The sequence below is a fragment of the Callospermophilus lateralis genome, chromosome 10, assembly GCF_048772815.1.
Source record: "Callospermophilus lateralis isolate mCalLat2 chromosome 10, mCalLat2.hap1, whole genome shotgun sequence".
Classification (NCBI taxonomy): domain Eukaryota; kingdom Metazoa; phylum Chordata; class Mammalia; order Rodentia; family Sciuridae; genus Callospermophilus; species Callospermophilus lateralis.
Window position 1 is genome coordinate 18,580,593 of NC_135314.1, and position 17,331 is coordinate 18,597,923.

General features: G+C 34.0%; 1 pseudogene; it reads right to left on the reverse strand.

Moving 5' to 3' along the window:
* Positions 1-9,209, reverse strand: part of LOC143407759 (protein HTATIP2 pseudogene) — a 28,410-nt pseudogene extending 19,201 nt beyond the window's left edge.
* Between the last annotated feature and the right edge of the window lie 8,122 nt (positions 9,210-17,331).

A 17,331-nucleotide genomic window follows, 5' to 3' on the forward strand; every position in this document is an offset into this window, starting at 1 on the left:
GCAGCCAGGACAAGATGGTGAGTGAGGAGGTTGGGAGCAGGGTCCAAACCAAGGGGCACAGAGAAGGTCTTTCAAAGAGGCCAACTTCCTGGTTAACAAGCACTTGTGGATGCAATCAGGGAAGCCAATCACACAGATACTTCTGTACTCATGTGCCTAAGCTAGGGATCCAATAGAAAAACTAAAATAGATGTGTGGACACAGAGGCAACCAATCAATAATAGTGAGAAGAGGTGAGGGGAGGAGATAAGAAAAGGAAGTAACTTCAAAGACCATAAGAACAGGCCCAAACTTCTCCACCAGATTCCCAGCTCTGGGATTCCTTCTCTTTGGGGAAGTCTGATTCTGTTGCTTGTGAACTAAATCTTCTGATTGCTTGCTACCTCTGTGTCCTGTTCTTCAATTCCTTGCTGAATGGAGACAATAAACCCATCACCCCTAGATGGTTAAAAATAGCATCCTTCAAGTCGTCTTCAATGATGGAAGGCTATAGTTTGTTCAAGTTATGTCCATCTGTCCATCTTCTAAGTTTTCTTACAGGAATCTCAGAAGTCAAGCTCATGTGGAAAAAAAAAAAAAACTTCATGTGTACAAATCATGGTCTGTGAAAGGAATGAATTTGCAGAGTACAGGTAGATTTTCACAGAGGAACATGTGTGGTGTGTAGTCAGACAAGTCTCCAGTTTTTACTAACTTCTAGGTATATTTTCAAACTGAGGCCACACTCCTCCCAGGAAGCCCCAGCCAATGTTAAAGATGGGTCTAGCCATCTCTTCCTGAGGTGAGACTCTGAACTGACCAGTAAATTTGATGGAAAGCTCAAAGGGTTTTGTTTTGTTTTGTTCCCAATGGATGCATATAAATCGCTTTACTCCAATTATTTGGGTCATCTCTTTATTTTTTTTTAACACTATGCATGAAGACATCTAACCAATTAAAAAACCGGGTCTTATAATTATGCTTTGTACATTATTAATATTAAACTCAAAATATTATCACAGTGGATGCAAATAGGCAAGTTAACAGTGATCACAAAAAAAAACTGAAGGGGTAATAATTGTATAGCAATTATCTGAAATTTTTCAAGTGGTTTCTACTGTGACTTTATTTTCCTTGGATTATGAATTTTCTATTCATAGGTATTTTTATAGGTACTTGCCTTATCCTCTCATTTTTTCTCTATCTTTCAGATTCTAATGATTTAAAACATGTTTGAAAAAAGACTTTCCATTAAATCCTAAATTCTGTTATGTAATAAGCCTATTTTTTTCCTAATTATTTTTTCCCATTTTAAGATTATTTACTAACTTATCTGTTTCCTAATATATAATATACTTATGTCTTAAATGTCAATAACTTTACAATTTAAACTTACTCCTTGAAAATGACTTATTACTTAGGACTTTTAGATTTTTGTTTGCTTTAAACCAAAACATCTCTGTTTTTGTAATGAAATATTAGGGTGAATATAAATAAATGAAATATGCAGCTGTTGAACAAATGTTTACCAATTTTCATAGTCAGGATTCTGAAGATTTCCACTCCCAAGTGATTTATCAACACAGTTCAAGGAACTTTGCAGAATAATCTATTAAAGTTATTATTTATTTTTTTATATATGTGTAATAAGAATTGTAATTAAAACAAAGTACATGTATAAAAACATGAATTGGCAGGAACATAATTTATATACAAATATATGAAAAATTTTGCTCTATATATGTAATAATATATTGTTATACATTCTGCTGTCGTGTATTAAAAAATAAAATCAATTAAATAAAAAAAAGAAAAGTTTCAATAAGGACCAAAAAAAAGTTATTAATTAGTGTCTCTTAAATTTGGAAGATTGTGTGAAATTATCCTTATGTATTCAATATCATTGTGCAAGTTTTAAAAAATAAATAACTTTTTCTTTGGTTAGAGCCAGGGAAATAGTTCAGAAGATGAAAGCAAAAGACACTGGGCAGGAATGAAGGGAAGGGAAATAGTTCAGAAGATGAAAGCAAAAGACACTGGGCAGGAATGAAGGGAAGACTGTTGTTACATGTGGCTCAGGAAGCTGAGGTTGACTGCTGGTCTACAGCTGCTAAGGAAACAAGGCTTCTGTCCAACAACCACCAGGAATTCATTTTGACCAACAACTGGAATGAGCTTCAAGACTGATTTTTCCCAGAGCCATAGATGAAGAGCCCAGCTAACTGATATCTTGATTTTGTCCCTGTAGAACCAAGAGCAGAGAAAGCAACTGAGTTAGCCTGGACATTGATAACAAATGGAATGTGATAATAAATCTATATTGTTTTAAGCCACCAAGTTAGTGATCAGTTTTTTACAGGAGGAATAAAAAACTTAAAAGCTGAGAATTTCTTTCTGTTTTATCATATATTATTGATTCACATATTTTATTAATCCTACTCATGAATACTAAACCTTCATAATAGAATATACAGATTCATGGTGAAATGTGCACTGGGTCTCAAGGGCATTTGGCATTTTTTCTCCTATTTTTGCAGTGACTACAGAGGTAATGGGGTAGAAACAATGGAATCAGACAGAATGTAACATGGAGGAATGCTATCATGTGAAACATACTATTAGTATTGAAGTACACCAGGAATAAGAAATAAAATTTGTGTGCTAAACCACTGCAATGTTTTCATTTGCATTGTTTGTGTAGAGTGGATATGGACAAAGTCATTTGAACCATATGGCCTGCAGTTGAAATTATTATAGCTTCAGAGAATATGGCAGATTCTATTCTAGTCCTGAAGTGCTCAGTGAATATATCCCATCATGTAAAGAACTTGCAAAGAAACTTGTGACTTGCATTAATTTTGACACCTTTTGGTTGGTGTGAGTAGACTTGAGAAGCTGACCAGAATCTGTTGTTATGGATCTTTTTGAAATTGGGTTGAATTATGAATATGGGTTTTTCCAGAACCCTATATTCTCATCAGGTATCAAATTAAGGATAATACTGCAGGTGTGATATATTTTCATCTTCCTTGTGTTTGTAATATACAACTTAAGAGTGAGTAATTACTGAAACTTCAGCAATGTTAACAATCATATGGTTGAAACACTTGTGAAAAATCATGGTTAAGAAGAGATCAAGGCTTGGAGGTAATGCTAAGCACTGGAATTTGCTAAAATCAGAAGGTTGGCCAGGCACAGTTGCACACCTATAATCCCAGGAGGATTACACCTGTAATCCTCAGGAGGTTGTGGCAGCAGGATAAGATTTCACAACAGGCTCAGCAGAAGTGAGGCACTAAGCAACTCAATGAGATCCTGTCTCTAAATAAAATACAAAAATGGTTTAGGGATGTGGTTCAGTGGTTAAGTGCCCCTGAGTTCAATCCCCATTACCCAACCCACAAAAAAATCAGAAGGTCTTTAGGGCCACTTTAAATCAGAGAATGGCATGGTGACAATGAATTATCAACAGTGATGAACATGAATGGGCCAAGACTGAAGAGAGAAACTGACCCATTGGGCAGCAGTGTTGGAGAGGAGGTGACAGATGTGAAAAATATTTAAGAAAGCAAATGTGGAAACTTGAAATGTTAGACATACGGTCTGGAGATTTTTCATAAATCAACAATTCACATTTTGGAGATTTAGTGGCTTGTGTAACTGTTATCTTAAATAGCAAGTGTTTAAGAGAATATTCCCTCCCTAGTGCATTTTTAAGATACACTTTAATCTGAGTGCTCTCAAAGGTGACTTCATGCTCACAATCTAAATTTTAGTGGAGATAAATGGAAGGTGCTATCTTGTATCCTTTTGTACAAGAGCTCACCTTGTTATTTTTTTTTATTTTTATTTTTTTTATTTTTACATCTTAAATGAACCAACAGCTTAATGTGCTATAAAGTCCCAGCATATGGAGAAAACATCACCAAGTCTGTAACTCAAACAGAGGTTATCCAGAGTTTTACCTATGACTAATTAAAAACATAATGCACTTTCATGTTCAAGTGAGAACAAGCCCAGAATAGTTGAGCATAGTAATGCAATTAATAATTTTGAAGATATTCAAACATATACATGCTGTATATAATTTCAAGTTAGTTAGGTTACATCATGGAGCATTTTCTTTGCTTTATGAAAGATCTATTTTAAGTCTTTGTCTGACAGGAGAAATAATTATGAAATATAGATCCTCAGCATATGTAAATCATGAATTAGGGAACAGAGCAAGCCCAGGTCTTGCATGAAGCAAAGCCTGGCCTGAGTCTTGTCTTATTCACTCTGTTTCTAGAATTCACATTAATTATTTGTCATCAGCTGCTACATTTCCCCCCACCTTCCACTCCCTGCCAATCCATTAACTCTGATTTTTTTTTTCCTTTTGATTCAGGATATTGAATCCAGTAGTGTTTAACCATTGAGGCACATCTCCAGCCCTTTTTATTTTTTATTTTGAGACAGGGTCTTACTAAGTTTCTTAGGGCCTCACTAAATTGCTGAGGCTCATCTTGAACTTGCAATCCTCCTGCCTCAGCCTCCCGAGCCACTAGGATTATAGGAGTGTACCACCATGCCTGGCTGAACACTGATTTTTAATGCTGCTTAGGTGTCTGTGACTTTCTTGAATTTTTAAAAAATTCTTACATTAGTTTAAGAAAATTCTTAACCTTTAAATCTACTTAACTATTACCATTCTATATATTTGTGTTTCTTCTGGTAATTCAGTTACTTAGATATTAGACTTCTTACACCATCCTTTAAAATGTCTTTATTCTTCACTAATACCCACTAATACCACAATAGGGTATTTGCACATTTTCTTCAATATGCCCCTACTCCACTTAGTTTTGCGTATCTTTTAATATTTTTAGTTGTAGAAGGACACAAGGACTTTATTTTGTTTATTTATTTATTTATTTTTATGTGGTGCTGAGGATAAAATGCAGTGCCTTGTACATAACCAGGCAAGCACTGTACCCCTGAGCCTCTCCACTAGTTTTTGTATAGGTGGCTCTGACTTAGTCATTCAGGAATCAGTTCAAATATGAGGGTCTTAGAAAAACATCTCCTTATAATCTGTGTGTGAACCGCTTACACAATGTTGCACTAACATTTTCTTAAATTTGCCTATCATTTATTTCTTTGCTTACTCTTCATCCCACATGAACTATATATATCCAAAGTAGGAATTTATTTTATTTATTATGACATCCACAACTAAAAATTCAAAGGTATACCCTTAACAAATATTATTTAACTTATGGAATAAAACAATGAGGTTATACAACTATGTCATAAGATTATTCTAGGATCACATAACATAATACTCATAAAGTACTAGTCTGAGTCTTGCATAAAGTATGTTTTCTTTCAGTTTAGAACATCACCTGTATATATCATTTATACAGAATCTGACAAAATACTTGTCAACAAATTTGATTTTCATGAACAAATTAATCTTCTAATTATAGTGTGCTCAATTATATTTAGAAATGACTATTATCAATGATTGAATTAAAATCTCATTTTCGTTTTACAAAACCATAACTGCTTTAAAAAGTTCTGTCTTTATAATAGTCTATGACCCTGTCAGTCAAGGGAATCTGTTTCCTCGCTTTACTTCTTTTCATATAAAAGCTGTGATATTCTTAAATATGATTTTATCATAGAGTTTCAAGTGTACACTTTGAGATTACAGCAATAAATTTTATAACATTAACATGACATCATAACTTAAGCCTGAATAAACAATGTTTATTCAGGGGAACTTGAATAAACTGCAGATTTTGTAAAGCAAGATTCAAGCTCTGTTAAGCCAACCCTGCTCCCCTCTCAGTGTCATCACACTGACATCCCTGAAGAGAGTGGGGAGGTAAAATAAAAGAAAGGTGCAAGGAGAGCACATGCTTATTATCTCTGTAAATTATTAACAGGTCCCAGTAGAAGCCATAAACTTATGCCACAGGGTGAGATCAATTGGTAATGAAGACTATTAGTTCAGAAGGCATTGGAAGCCTAGTTGTTGTTAATGATATATGAAACTAAAATTTGTACCCTGTGGTAATATTTGTAATTAATGTGGTATAGACCTTTTATTTCCATTTCCAGATATGTTATGTGTAGTCATCATATATTAACAATTATAATGATATTGCACGTTAGATCTGACAATTTTGCTATGCCTACCGATTGCTGTAATCACCACATACTTTGCGTACAAATCTACATGAGGAAATGACATTTTGAACATTTTCCACAATCATATGATTCCTTGAGTATCAGGGAAATGTACAGGGAAATGATTTATTCAACAAGATGGAAATAACTTCAAAATCACAAATTTATTTGTGTAATGGTTGTGCACACATTAAATAGAATTTAAGAAACAATGTTAATATATCAATTTAAAATTCAGGCCCTATTCATTGTGATCATTGGGTCACATAAGATATATGAGATATATTTTATGTATCTATGTGTGTCAGAGGAAAATGGCTGTAATCTGGAAAATCATACAAACAAGATCCTCAGGTTAAACTCACAGTAAAATAAGCTGAAGAAGTCATTGTTATCACTTCAATGGTCCATTTTGCAAAATAGGTTTCAGTGAGGATAAAATCAATGAAAACTTTTATTTAAATAACTTTTTCAATAAGCCTAATAAAAGTTTGCCATTGTACATCCAGGTAGAATTAAACTTCCAGAATAAGAACTATAAATTCACGTAATTGACTTTTGTGCTTCTATTATTTACCAGTTGTTAGAACAATATTTCCATTAGAACAATATGTCTCTCCCCTAAATTTTATGAGATGTCCTAAACCACAAATTGATACCCTCAATATTTTTCTAGCGCTGGATATGGTCAATGTTTACAATGATATTTTGTTTATTTTAGTTCCACTTTGAAGTAATGGAAAGGGTTCACCTCAAATCTTAATCAATCGACAAGAATAACAGTAAAGACGTTTCACATATCTTTATTTGCAAAGCATTTGAAATCTGTTATCCACAAAGTCAGACTTTTCAACTTCTGTAACACATCTCACATTCTTCCTGTCCTCAGGCCCCCCAAATGGGAAAGACTATTGTGCTCCAGTGAGGAGTGTTTTCTTTACTCTAAAATTATAGTCACTTCCTGTTCATATATCTTCCTCTGGGCATATTTCTTGGGGTATTATTGGACTGAGATGTCTTTTAACTTGGAAACTGAATTTACTTCTATTAAACAGCTATTTACTCTTACCCAAAATATTTCATTTATTCTAAGGTCCTAGTTTTTTCACTTTTTTTCCTGATACTTCTGTTGACTGTAGTTTTACTCCTGCACATGAATCAGGTGCTTATAAAACGTGCATCTTAAAAATAATATTTTTCTTTAGGTACTCAGAAACATAGCTTTTGCTGACTTGTTAAATATTCCAGTTGGCTACTTTTATTGGTGGTGTTTCCAGGTTTTATTCTAAAACACTTTCAGACCATTCAGTGAACATTTAAAGAAAAATTTTAAATGGTAAACATTTCTGTATGTTATATCAACTTTAATTGAACTGCTATTAGGAGAATTTAATGGTTCTTTAAATATATCCTTCTGATCTAAGTTGAAATGAGAGTACAATGTTTCCCTTCTGGTTTCTTATTTAATTGGCCATCTTTATGAAAATTGCATTATCTCATTTAAAGATCTTGAAGGTAACATCATCTCTCATTTTCTTTAGCAAATCTTGATATTAACATGAAATATGATATTAACATATCACACTTAAGAATTCCAATTCACATTTACATGATTTTGACATAATAATGTTATAGACACCTTCCTCAGAATTGCTGTAATGTTAATAATATAAGACCAGTAGACTCTTTAACATGACAAATTAATGGTATCTCCTCAAAGAGTCATTATCAATCACTGTTTTTGAAGTGAGTGAATGATTACCAATAATAACTTCACTTCTGCCTCATAGATTTCTCTTTAAATTAAGATATGGAAGCTAACCTCTTCGTTCACATGCTAGTTTCTCTCTGGGAAAAGGACTTTTCACTCATTTAACTTCTCTGAGTTCACACACCACCAACCACACTCTCATGATCTCTGCCAGATGACTCAGAAAATGTCACATAGTGACTTAACATACCTATCACATAAATTGTTAAGCATGCACTATAAACCAGAGAATGTTGTAGCAGAGCAATGTATATGAACTTTCCATGTATCATAATTTTCCACCTGACAATGGCTAAAACTGTAATCTCATATATTATGTGAAGTCTTCTTTTCACAGTTTTTTTTTTTCCAATAGAAATCTGAAATTTTCAATGTATGAGTAACTTATGTTAGGTAATATGGCTATGAAGCTTCAGAAAATCATGTAAATCCCTTTAAACAATATGATTTATTGCAATATTTCCCTTAAAATTATTTTTATCTAAGATAGTTCTCTTTTGTTAACAGTTATCCCAGTCCAGTGTGATATTTATACCTATATTTTATCATGATCTTTCCATATATGTGGTGGTAAGTTCCACTTAGTATGTTAGATTCTGGTTTGACTTATAACTGAATTTTAGACACCTAGTAAACTATGTAACATAGAAGTGGATGAATCATTTATTGGAAGGAAAATAGAAAGGGGAAGGATGCTAGGAAGGAATTAACGAAGAAACTGGAGGAGAAAAGGATATAAGGAGAAAGGAGAACAGAGGAAGAAAAGAGCCTTTTCAAGTTTGTTTTAAATTCAGGATCATGGAGATATGGAGGAACAGCAAAGTTCCTATTGGTCAAGTCTTGTTTAATTCCACATACATGCCTTATGTGATAATTTAATTGTCATATCCACACCTAATTCTAAAAGAGAATGGAAAGAAGTATAATCTAGCAGTCATATGACCAGCTATAACAATTTCTGCTGAAGAGAAGGAGTGTGAATTTTGGTAATAGCTTAGGGATCTTAACAATAAAGACTTTTCTAGGTTGCTTTTTTGCAATAAATCATGTAAAACCTATTTATCTGTATAGAAATCATCCGGTTTCCAATACTTTCATGTTTAGAAGCTAGTAAAATTAGCACCCCTAATTTGACTGTTTAGTGTATGAAATATGTTACATTTAACTGCATATGAAATGAACTTAGAGACATGACTAGTCATAACTTTACTTCATGTTCCTTCTCTTCCAGTTGCTCTGACTTGTCCATTCTATTATCCTTGTCACTCATCCAGTAGACAAACATGACCCCACCAGTAGCTTTTTGCTCTTCGTGTTCCTCTACCTGAGCTTATTTTCAGACATCATTAAGGTTCATGTCCTTGCTTTCAAATTTCTTTATTCAGAGGACATTTTCTCATTAAGGTAAACTCTGGCCACCTTTTCTTTAAAATTCCCAAGTCACCACAATTCCTAGATTTTTCTCTAATTATATTTTATTGCTGATTTTGACATTAAAGTGCTATTTGCTTTACCATGTTTTTCCAGTTCTGTTTGTCACCTATTCCACTGAAATTCCTCAAGTGAAGGCAAAGATGTTATTCTCCCTTGTGTAATGTTTTATCGCCTATATTGGCACATAGTACACATTTAATAACTATGTGCTGAGAAGATAATTGCTTGCTATCCGCATAATGTCATCAGTATGGAAATTAATCTGTGTCAGGAAAGAATATGAATATTTTCACACTTCTTGCATAGTCACCAATTTCTAGGCAAAAAGTACCAGCAACCCCCAACCTGTCTTAGAAAAATGAGGAAGTGGAAGCAAGTCTCTGAAATTATAGGTAAATACCAAGGGGAGATTTTAAATCAATTATCCCTACAAGTGATCATTTACATAACAAAAGGCAAATAAATCCCTGACCCATTCATTTATATTCCAGAGAGCTGAAAACTTAAGAACTTTTCCCTTCACTTCCTCAAGAGAATTTTTTTAACAATACTAAGTTTTCCCTTTCTCTGTCTAGATGAAAGGAGAAGAAGAAATATATACAAACTGTTCTATGTCCTGTGAAAGTTTTGAGATTCATACATTTGGAATGCCTCTCTTAAACCACATATATATGCTGTATGTACAAGATAATTTGGTCTTCACCATGTTGTCCAAGGTAGAACAGTTTTATGTGCAACCTGTGTTAACATATTCTGTAAGTGTAGGGCATGCTGGTGCACATCTGTATTCCCAGCAATGAGGGAGGCTGAGGCAAGAGGATCACAAGTTGAAAGCAATCTCAGCAACTTAGCAAGACCCTGTCTCAAAATAAAAAATAAATAAATAAACTAAAAGGGCTGGGGAGGTGCCTAAGTGTCCCATGGGTTCCTAGTACTACAAGGAAAAACATACACACACATACACACACACACACACACACATGAAAGATATTCTATAAGTAACTATTTTGTATGTCTCTGATCCATAAAGCACTTTTTCACAGTTACACTACAATAAATGAATATAAACATAAAATGCCAGCCTGTAATCCTTGTGACTCAGGAGGCTGAGGTAGAAGGATCATGAGTTCAAGGTCAGCTTCTGCAACTTACAGAGGCCCTAAACAATTTAGGGAGACCCTTTATCAAAATAAAAGGGTGGGGGTTGGGGATGTGGCTCAGTGTTTAAATATATATATATATATATAAATTTAGAAGAAGAAGTGAAATACCATCACCTATCATAAACATAATTGGCTGGAGAAGAAAGATGGAGGCAGGAGTTTGATAATCCAGTTATTATTAGCAGCAAACAGATTGAGCCAACTATTTAGAAAATCATTCTCTCCTCAGTTTCCCTTTAAGGAGGAATTGGGAGGATGCTTACTAGCTGAAATATAGTTGACCCAAGCATCCTGATTGTGGCTTGCAGTTCTCTCTCTTTCCTTCTCAAGGAAAGGAAATGCCATTTGATTCCTGAGGCTAGTTGCCTGTCTTGAACATAAAGCCCATTGTGTCTCCACCACTGGTTCAGAGATACTTTCTTAATATTCCTCTGATTCCTTTATATTTGTCCACCAAGGACTCAGCTGCTTTAAAGTTAAATAGAGCCAAGGTCTCACTAGACTCCAAGTTCTCACCCACTCCATTAGATCTCACTCAACAACTTCAAGGAAATAAGGATTTGAATTGTTATCACTCTATTGGGCACAGGAACTCAAATGCCAATTCTCTTTGGACACTGGGTACAGAGGTGACAAAGGTGCTAACAGTGTAGTATGGAACATGTTATCCTGTGGAGGGGTAGAGTAAATAATCAATAGGGACCTGGTTGATTCATTTTTATGAGGGATGAGGACCGTGGGGCAAGGCAGAGAGGGAGACAACCATGGAGAGATGGTGTGCATGTGAGACAGCACACACACTTGACACTGGCTGTTTACGTGAGCTTTTGTCCAGCTCTCACCTACCCATTTCAGTTTCACCTTCACATTATCAATTATCTAGCCAGAAGGTATGTCAGGATGGCCAGGCAGCTATGACTTCATCCCTGAAAGGATAACATAAGCTTGAGCTTTGACCAAACCCTGTAGTGAAGAAACACCACACAAGCAAACACTTTGTGGTACTGTTTCACTGGTTCCACCTTTGAAGGCATGTTAGAGACAAGGCACTATGTTCTTTGCTTATTATTTCTTACCTCATGAGATCCAGAGGAGATAGTTCCAATATTTCAAGGGGGGAAAGTTGCAGTTACAGAGTGAAATAAACCCCTCTAGCATTTATGAGCAGCAGGTGAGTTTGGAGTTAATACAGTATTCTAATCTCTGAATTCTAGCTGTCAAGGCAAATTGTTATCTTTGTGTCCCCCAAACAAAAACAAAAAAAAAAAAAAAAAAGGGAGGAAGCATATATCCCCTTGTGAAGTTTTCAACTTGCTTTTTCATAAATTGCTAGATATGCTCACCCAAAAAATCAGATATTGGCTTGACAGTGAACTCCTATTAGGAGATGTAATGATTCCTCAGCCTGAGATGCCCATTTTTGATTCTATAACTCAGGTGAAAGAATCTTAGAAAATACTTCATCAATAAGTGATTAGTCATGATTTTAGGTTACATTGTGACAGCTAAATAAAAAAAAAATTTTCATCAGAATAATGGTAAATACCCTGAAAATTGTCATTTCTGGATCCTACTTTTTGACACCTCTTTTAATATGACTTTTCACATAGCTGTCATAAATAAGCATCATAAATATATTTTAAATAATCAAAGTAAGACCATGCTGTGACTTTTGAGTGCATTTATAATAAAATCCACATTCCTTACTCTGGCCTCCATTTCTGACATCATCCCCTTCTCTTCTCTTCCTAGGTCATTAGTCCCCATAGACAGTAGGTTTTCATTGGTGAGAGTTGTTTTGTTTTACATTCCTGGTCTATCATTATATAAAAATTATTCCCAACTTTTTTAATCCTTTAAAAACATAGACTAGCCTACATGTGTAGAGTAGTTGCTATACTACTAATTTTATTTTGTATCTGATTATATTTATAATTAATATGTTCTAGCTTATTCAACTTCTCATTTGACTATTGTCTTTTTTCCACTACAATATGAAATCCATAAGAGCAGCAATATTTTTTGTTATGGATATTATTGCAACTTCAATGTTGAAAAAGCACATAGAGTAAAGTTATGCTCTCAACATCTTAAATAAATGAGCAGTTTTAGTGGATGATTGAGATTTAATACACTGTAATCTGCTGCATTATAGCTATTTCAAATATTAGATTAACATAAACCCTATTATTTGAAGGAATTTTTTTGGTTATAGCCTTCTATAGTGGGCAGGGCAAAGATCCAGGGATAAAAATCAACATAAAATCCTTTATATAAATTATTTTCAGAAAACAATAAAAATCTTCATTTCTCTATTATAATAATATGTGTGCTCCAATTCCCATGCTGATGTAATGAGAAATTCAACCTCATTCATGATTGCTTAATCCTTTGTTGGAAGTAGGAATTTAAGAGTTATCTTGCCATGGGAAGGAAGGATTTCTTAATCATTTGTGCATGGTGATCAGCTTTATTGGCCTTTCTTTTTCTGTTGTATAACAGTTTAGTCTATTTAAAAGGATGCTGAAATCTTTGGGGAATTTAAGTGTTGCATTTTACATGAGTCCTCTTTATTGAGTTTGAATTCAAAGACATATTCCAAAACCTCAGAACCTCAGATTACATTAGTGAGATGAAATCTTCCCAGTTCATTAGACTTTGGTGGTTTCTCAGTGCTGCAACTCAAAAGCCATTTATATAACCCTTAAGTAGATCTTACAGTACACAAACAAGAATATTTAGCCATTTCTTGGGGATGAAAAAAAGGAATATAGTCTTATTATGGATCTCTTCTCTAGCAGCAACAAACAAATATCAATGTCATCCAATTACTTTGATAAGATTACATATAAAATCACAATGGAAAGAAGCACCTCAAGTTCAATTTAAGAAACTTCCTGTGTTTTATTGCATGAATGTTTAGAGTTGAAATAATAAGGTTCTAAAAGCTTTAAACAAATCAGTAGATCAATCCATTTCATGGATTGATAATTTGAATAGAAAAATTGTATGGTAACTTTAGAGGCAGGTGAGGCATAACTGGGAAAAGTAGCTCAGTGGAGATTTGCCTATGGGGTTTCTATTTTCCAGGCACCTCACTTTCTGTCTGTGTTTTCTAGCTGCCATGAGGTGAACATCCTTCAAACCCCACTATCTTTCTACCATGTTTTGCTTCATCCTGGGCCCAAAAGAGATGGAGTCAATTATCCATGGATGGACTGAATCTCTGAAACTGTTATCCAAAACAAACTGCTTCACCTCTAAGTTGTTCTTGTCAGGTATTTTGGTTTCAATAATAAAATGCTGACTAACACAGATTATTAAAGCATGTTAACATTTACAGTACTTTCCATTGATATTAAGTATTCTCACTTCTAGTCTCTGATTATCAATTTAATATCCTAGACCATTTGTGGATGTAGATTTTTCCACAATTCCTTTATTACTCTGTTAGACTTAAAGCGGTTACTAGTATCAAGTGTTAAACAAGTGTGATATATCTAATATAAATACTAAGAAATTAGAAAAAAATATTGAGTTGAAATTTATAACTCATTTTTCAATTATCCAGATTTGCTTTTAGGATATGCAAAAAAATCTGGAAATCATTTTGAACAGTAAAGATTACATAATCTTTTTCAAAAGTATGGAGTGCATCTACACACTGAAATAAGAGAAAAATAGCCTTTTATAAAACAAAAAATTACTAAAGTGTTATAATAACAATATTGCATTTAAAGTAACCATAATTTTCTTGCTTGTGTATAAGGATTTACTATATGGACTATAGATGAGGTTGTATTTACACTATAGGAAAATACACAAATTGTTTATTAAACAATTTGAAGTAAAAATAATAACTCCACATTCATATAAGAAACATGTACATCAGTATCAACTGTCCTGTATATCTAGTACAGCCACATCTTGCTCATATGTTAGATTTTCTTGAGCAGTTCTGTATTTTAAAATGGTCAAATATATCAAGAAGTTTTCCACCAGGTATTTGCTCTTGTGTCTTAAAACTTTTTGCTTGTTTGTTTTGCAGAGGAATAGAAATTATATTTACACTTGTATAGTGATTTTGTATCCAGCAATATTAATGTATTTCCCTTTAATATTTAATCTGAAAACCTTCAAAATTTTTCTTTGTATGACCATAACATTCAAAAATTGCACCTATATTCTAATAAATAAATATCTACATTCACAAATATATAAATAGCCTTATAACACAAAGGAAAAAATGGACATTGTTGTTATTTCAATACAATTATAGTTTAGAGAAAAATAAATGATTTCACTAATTACCTTCTTTTGTAAAAAAAAAAAAAAATCATACTTTTACTCCAGAATCAATTGTATTTTCTCTGCTATATATATCCTTTAAAATGACTTTTAATGATGTTGAATTTGCATGTTAGGTAAGATTTCTGGTGACATGGAACAAATTTTTGAAATATATTTTTAAACGTGTCTTCTCTTGTCTCAGATGTAGTAACTCAAAATACAGTTCTTGTGAAACTCAATCCTGACACCATTTGCAGTAAAAACACACCTAGCTCAGCAATGCTTTCCAAAGTTCAGTCATAGCTGCCCCCTAGAAAATCTGTTGCCTTTGCTGGCATGCCTGTTAGAAGATTCAATTTGCTTGGTTACAGTTATTGCTCTTATAACTGACTTATTTGTCCAAGACTCATGTGGGGTCAATTAACTCTTCAAACATCCCTTGGAGACATTGGAGCACTTCAGCTAAAGGATAACCATGAAAGGGTGGTGATATGTATCCAGAAATACAAATTCCAGTGTTTCCAAGTAACTCCCAACAGGGGCTTCATTTTGCTAAAACAGGAATATTTTTTTAGAAATATGGGCTAAAAAACAAGACAATTTAAAAATGGTGATTGACTATATGCATGAAATATGATTACAATGAGTTTTTAGAGAGAGAGGAGACTAAAAAGGACCCTCTAAAACCACATTTTAGAAAGTTAAACCATCTCAGTGTAAAAACAAAACTTGCAAGTAAAGTCCATTTTGTCATCTACATTTGGAAATACAGATAAGGTCAGATGTATTCATGTATTGATTGTCTAATGTTGCTTTACAGAACAAGGGTACATTGAAATAATGGGCACACAGTGTAGAAAATGAGTTTTCCCCTGAGCATCATAAATTGAATCCTAACTCCCCATATGATGGTGTTTAGACATAAGGCCAATAAGCAGTAATGATGACTAAGCAAAATTAGGAGTGGGTCTTGAATCTATAGGATCAATGTCCTTAAAAGGCACTAGTGAGATCACTGTCTCAGACATTTGATGACACAATGAGAAGACAGCCTTCTACAATCCAGGAAGAGAGCCCTACAGGCACTCAACCTCAAAATAAACTTGTATAAAACTTGTGTATGCAAAGTAAAATTGTATGTTGTTTAATCCTCCCAATCCATGTTGTTTTTTTTTTTTTTTTCTTTTTGAATGGTGGCATAAGAAGGCTAATGCAGGCTTTAAATCTTAAAAAGCTATTTGGTCTTTTACAGAAGAAAGTTGACTAACTTGTTTGCCAAAGTAGCCTCCCTGGATCTATGAATATGACATTGGAATAGAAAAGGTCCCCAGAATTTGCTTGTAATTGCAGAGACTTGGCACAATGAGAGAGGTAATGTTGAGTATGTTTAGCATGCAATGGAGGCACATGGCTGAAGGGTGAGAACTAATCAATATGTGACTGTACACATTACTGAGGGCAGCAAATTAATATCTTATTTCTTCAATAATATTTATAGCTTGCTTTATAAATACAGTTGAAACATGCTGGCTTTGGTACATTAAGAAGACAATTGAGGGGCCTGGGGATATAGCTCAGTTGGTAGAGTGTTTGCCTCACATGTACAAGGCCCTGGGTTCAATCCCAGCACCACACACATACACACACACACAAAAAAAAAAAAAAAAAAAAAAAAAAATGAGGAGTTCATTTTCAGTTTTAGATGATTCTATCTGCTAAATGGAGAATGCTTTGAGATGTTAGGTAGGAATACATATACTTACATAATTCTTTAGGTGACTCAGAATTTGCAGCAGAGAAAATTACACTTCAGAACGAAGATGGGGATCCAGTCCAAATCTAAACCTAGAGGTTTTGTGAGTCAAAAGAAGTTCCCAACATCCCTGCCAAACAGCTGCTAAACAGGTCTTCTGAAGCAGGGAATCCAAGTTTGAATCCTTTTGCCACAAGGGCCAACAGAGAGTTCTACCTAATATACTCTTCCCTGTGTTTTGAGACAAATCTAAGGAGAAAGATATGATGTCTAAAAAGCTAATGTAAGCCAGGTGCTGTGGTGACTGCCTCTAATCCCAGTGGCTCAGGAGGCTGACTGAGGCAGGAGGACAGTCAGTTAAAAGTCAGCCTCAGCAAAAGTGAGGCACTATGCAACTCAGTAAGACCCTGTCTCTAAATATAAAATACAAAGTATGGTTCAGTGGTCGAGTGCCCCTGAGTTTAATACCCCCCCCCCACAAAAAAAAAGTTAATGTAAGAATATTATCTAGAATTTGGTATATGAAATTGCCAAAATGAACTAAATATCACAATATTCTCCACTTGTCAGAAAAATTGTCAATGATGGTTGACATCATTAAATTCATGTTAAGTATACAATGCATGAATATTTTCAATTATTCACATAAGAGTCATTTTTGTATCTTTGACTTTTTTTCCTACTGTGACTCTTTATAGCACCTCCCCTTTTACATTAAAAGAATTTTGTCATTTTTAAAGAAAATCTGCATGAAAAATGTGAAGTCT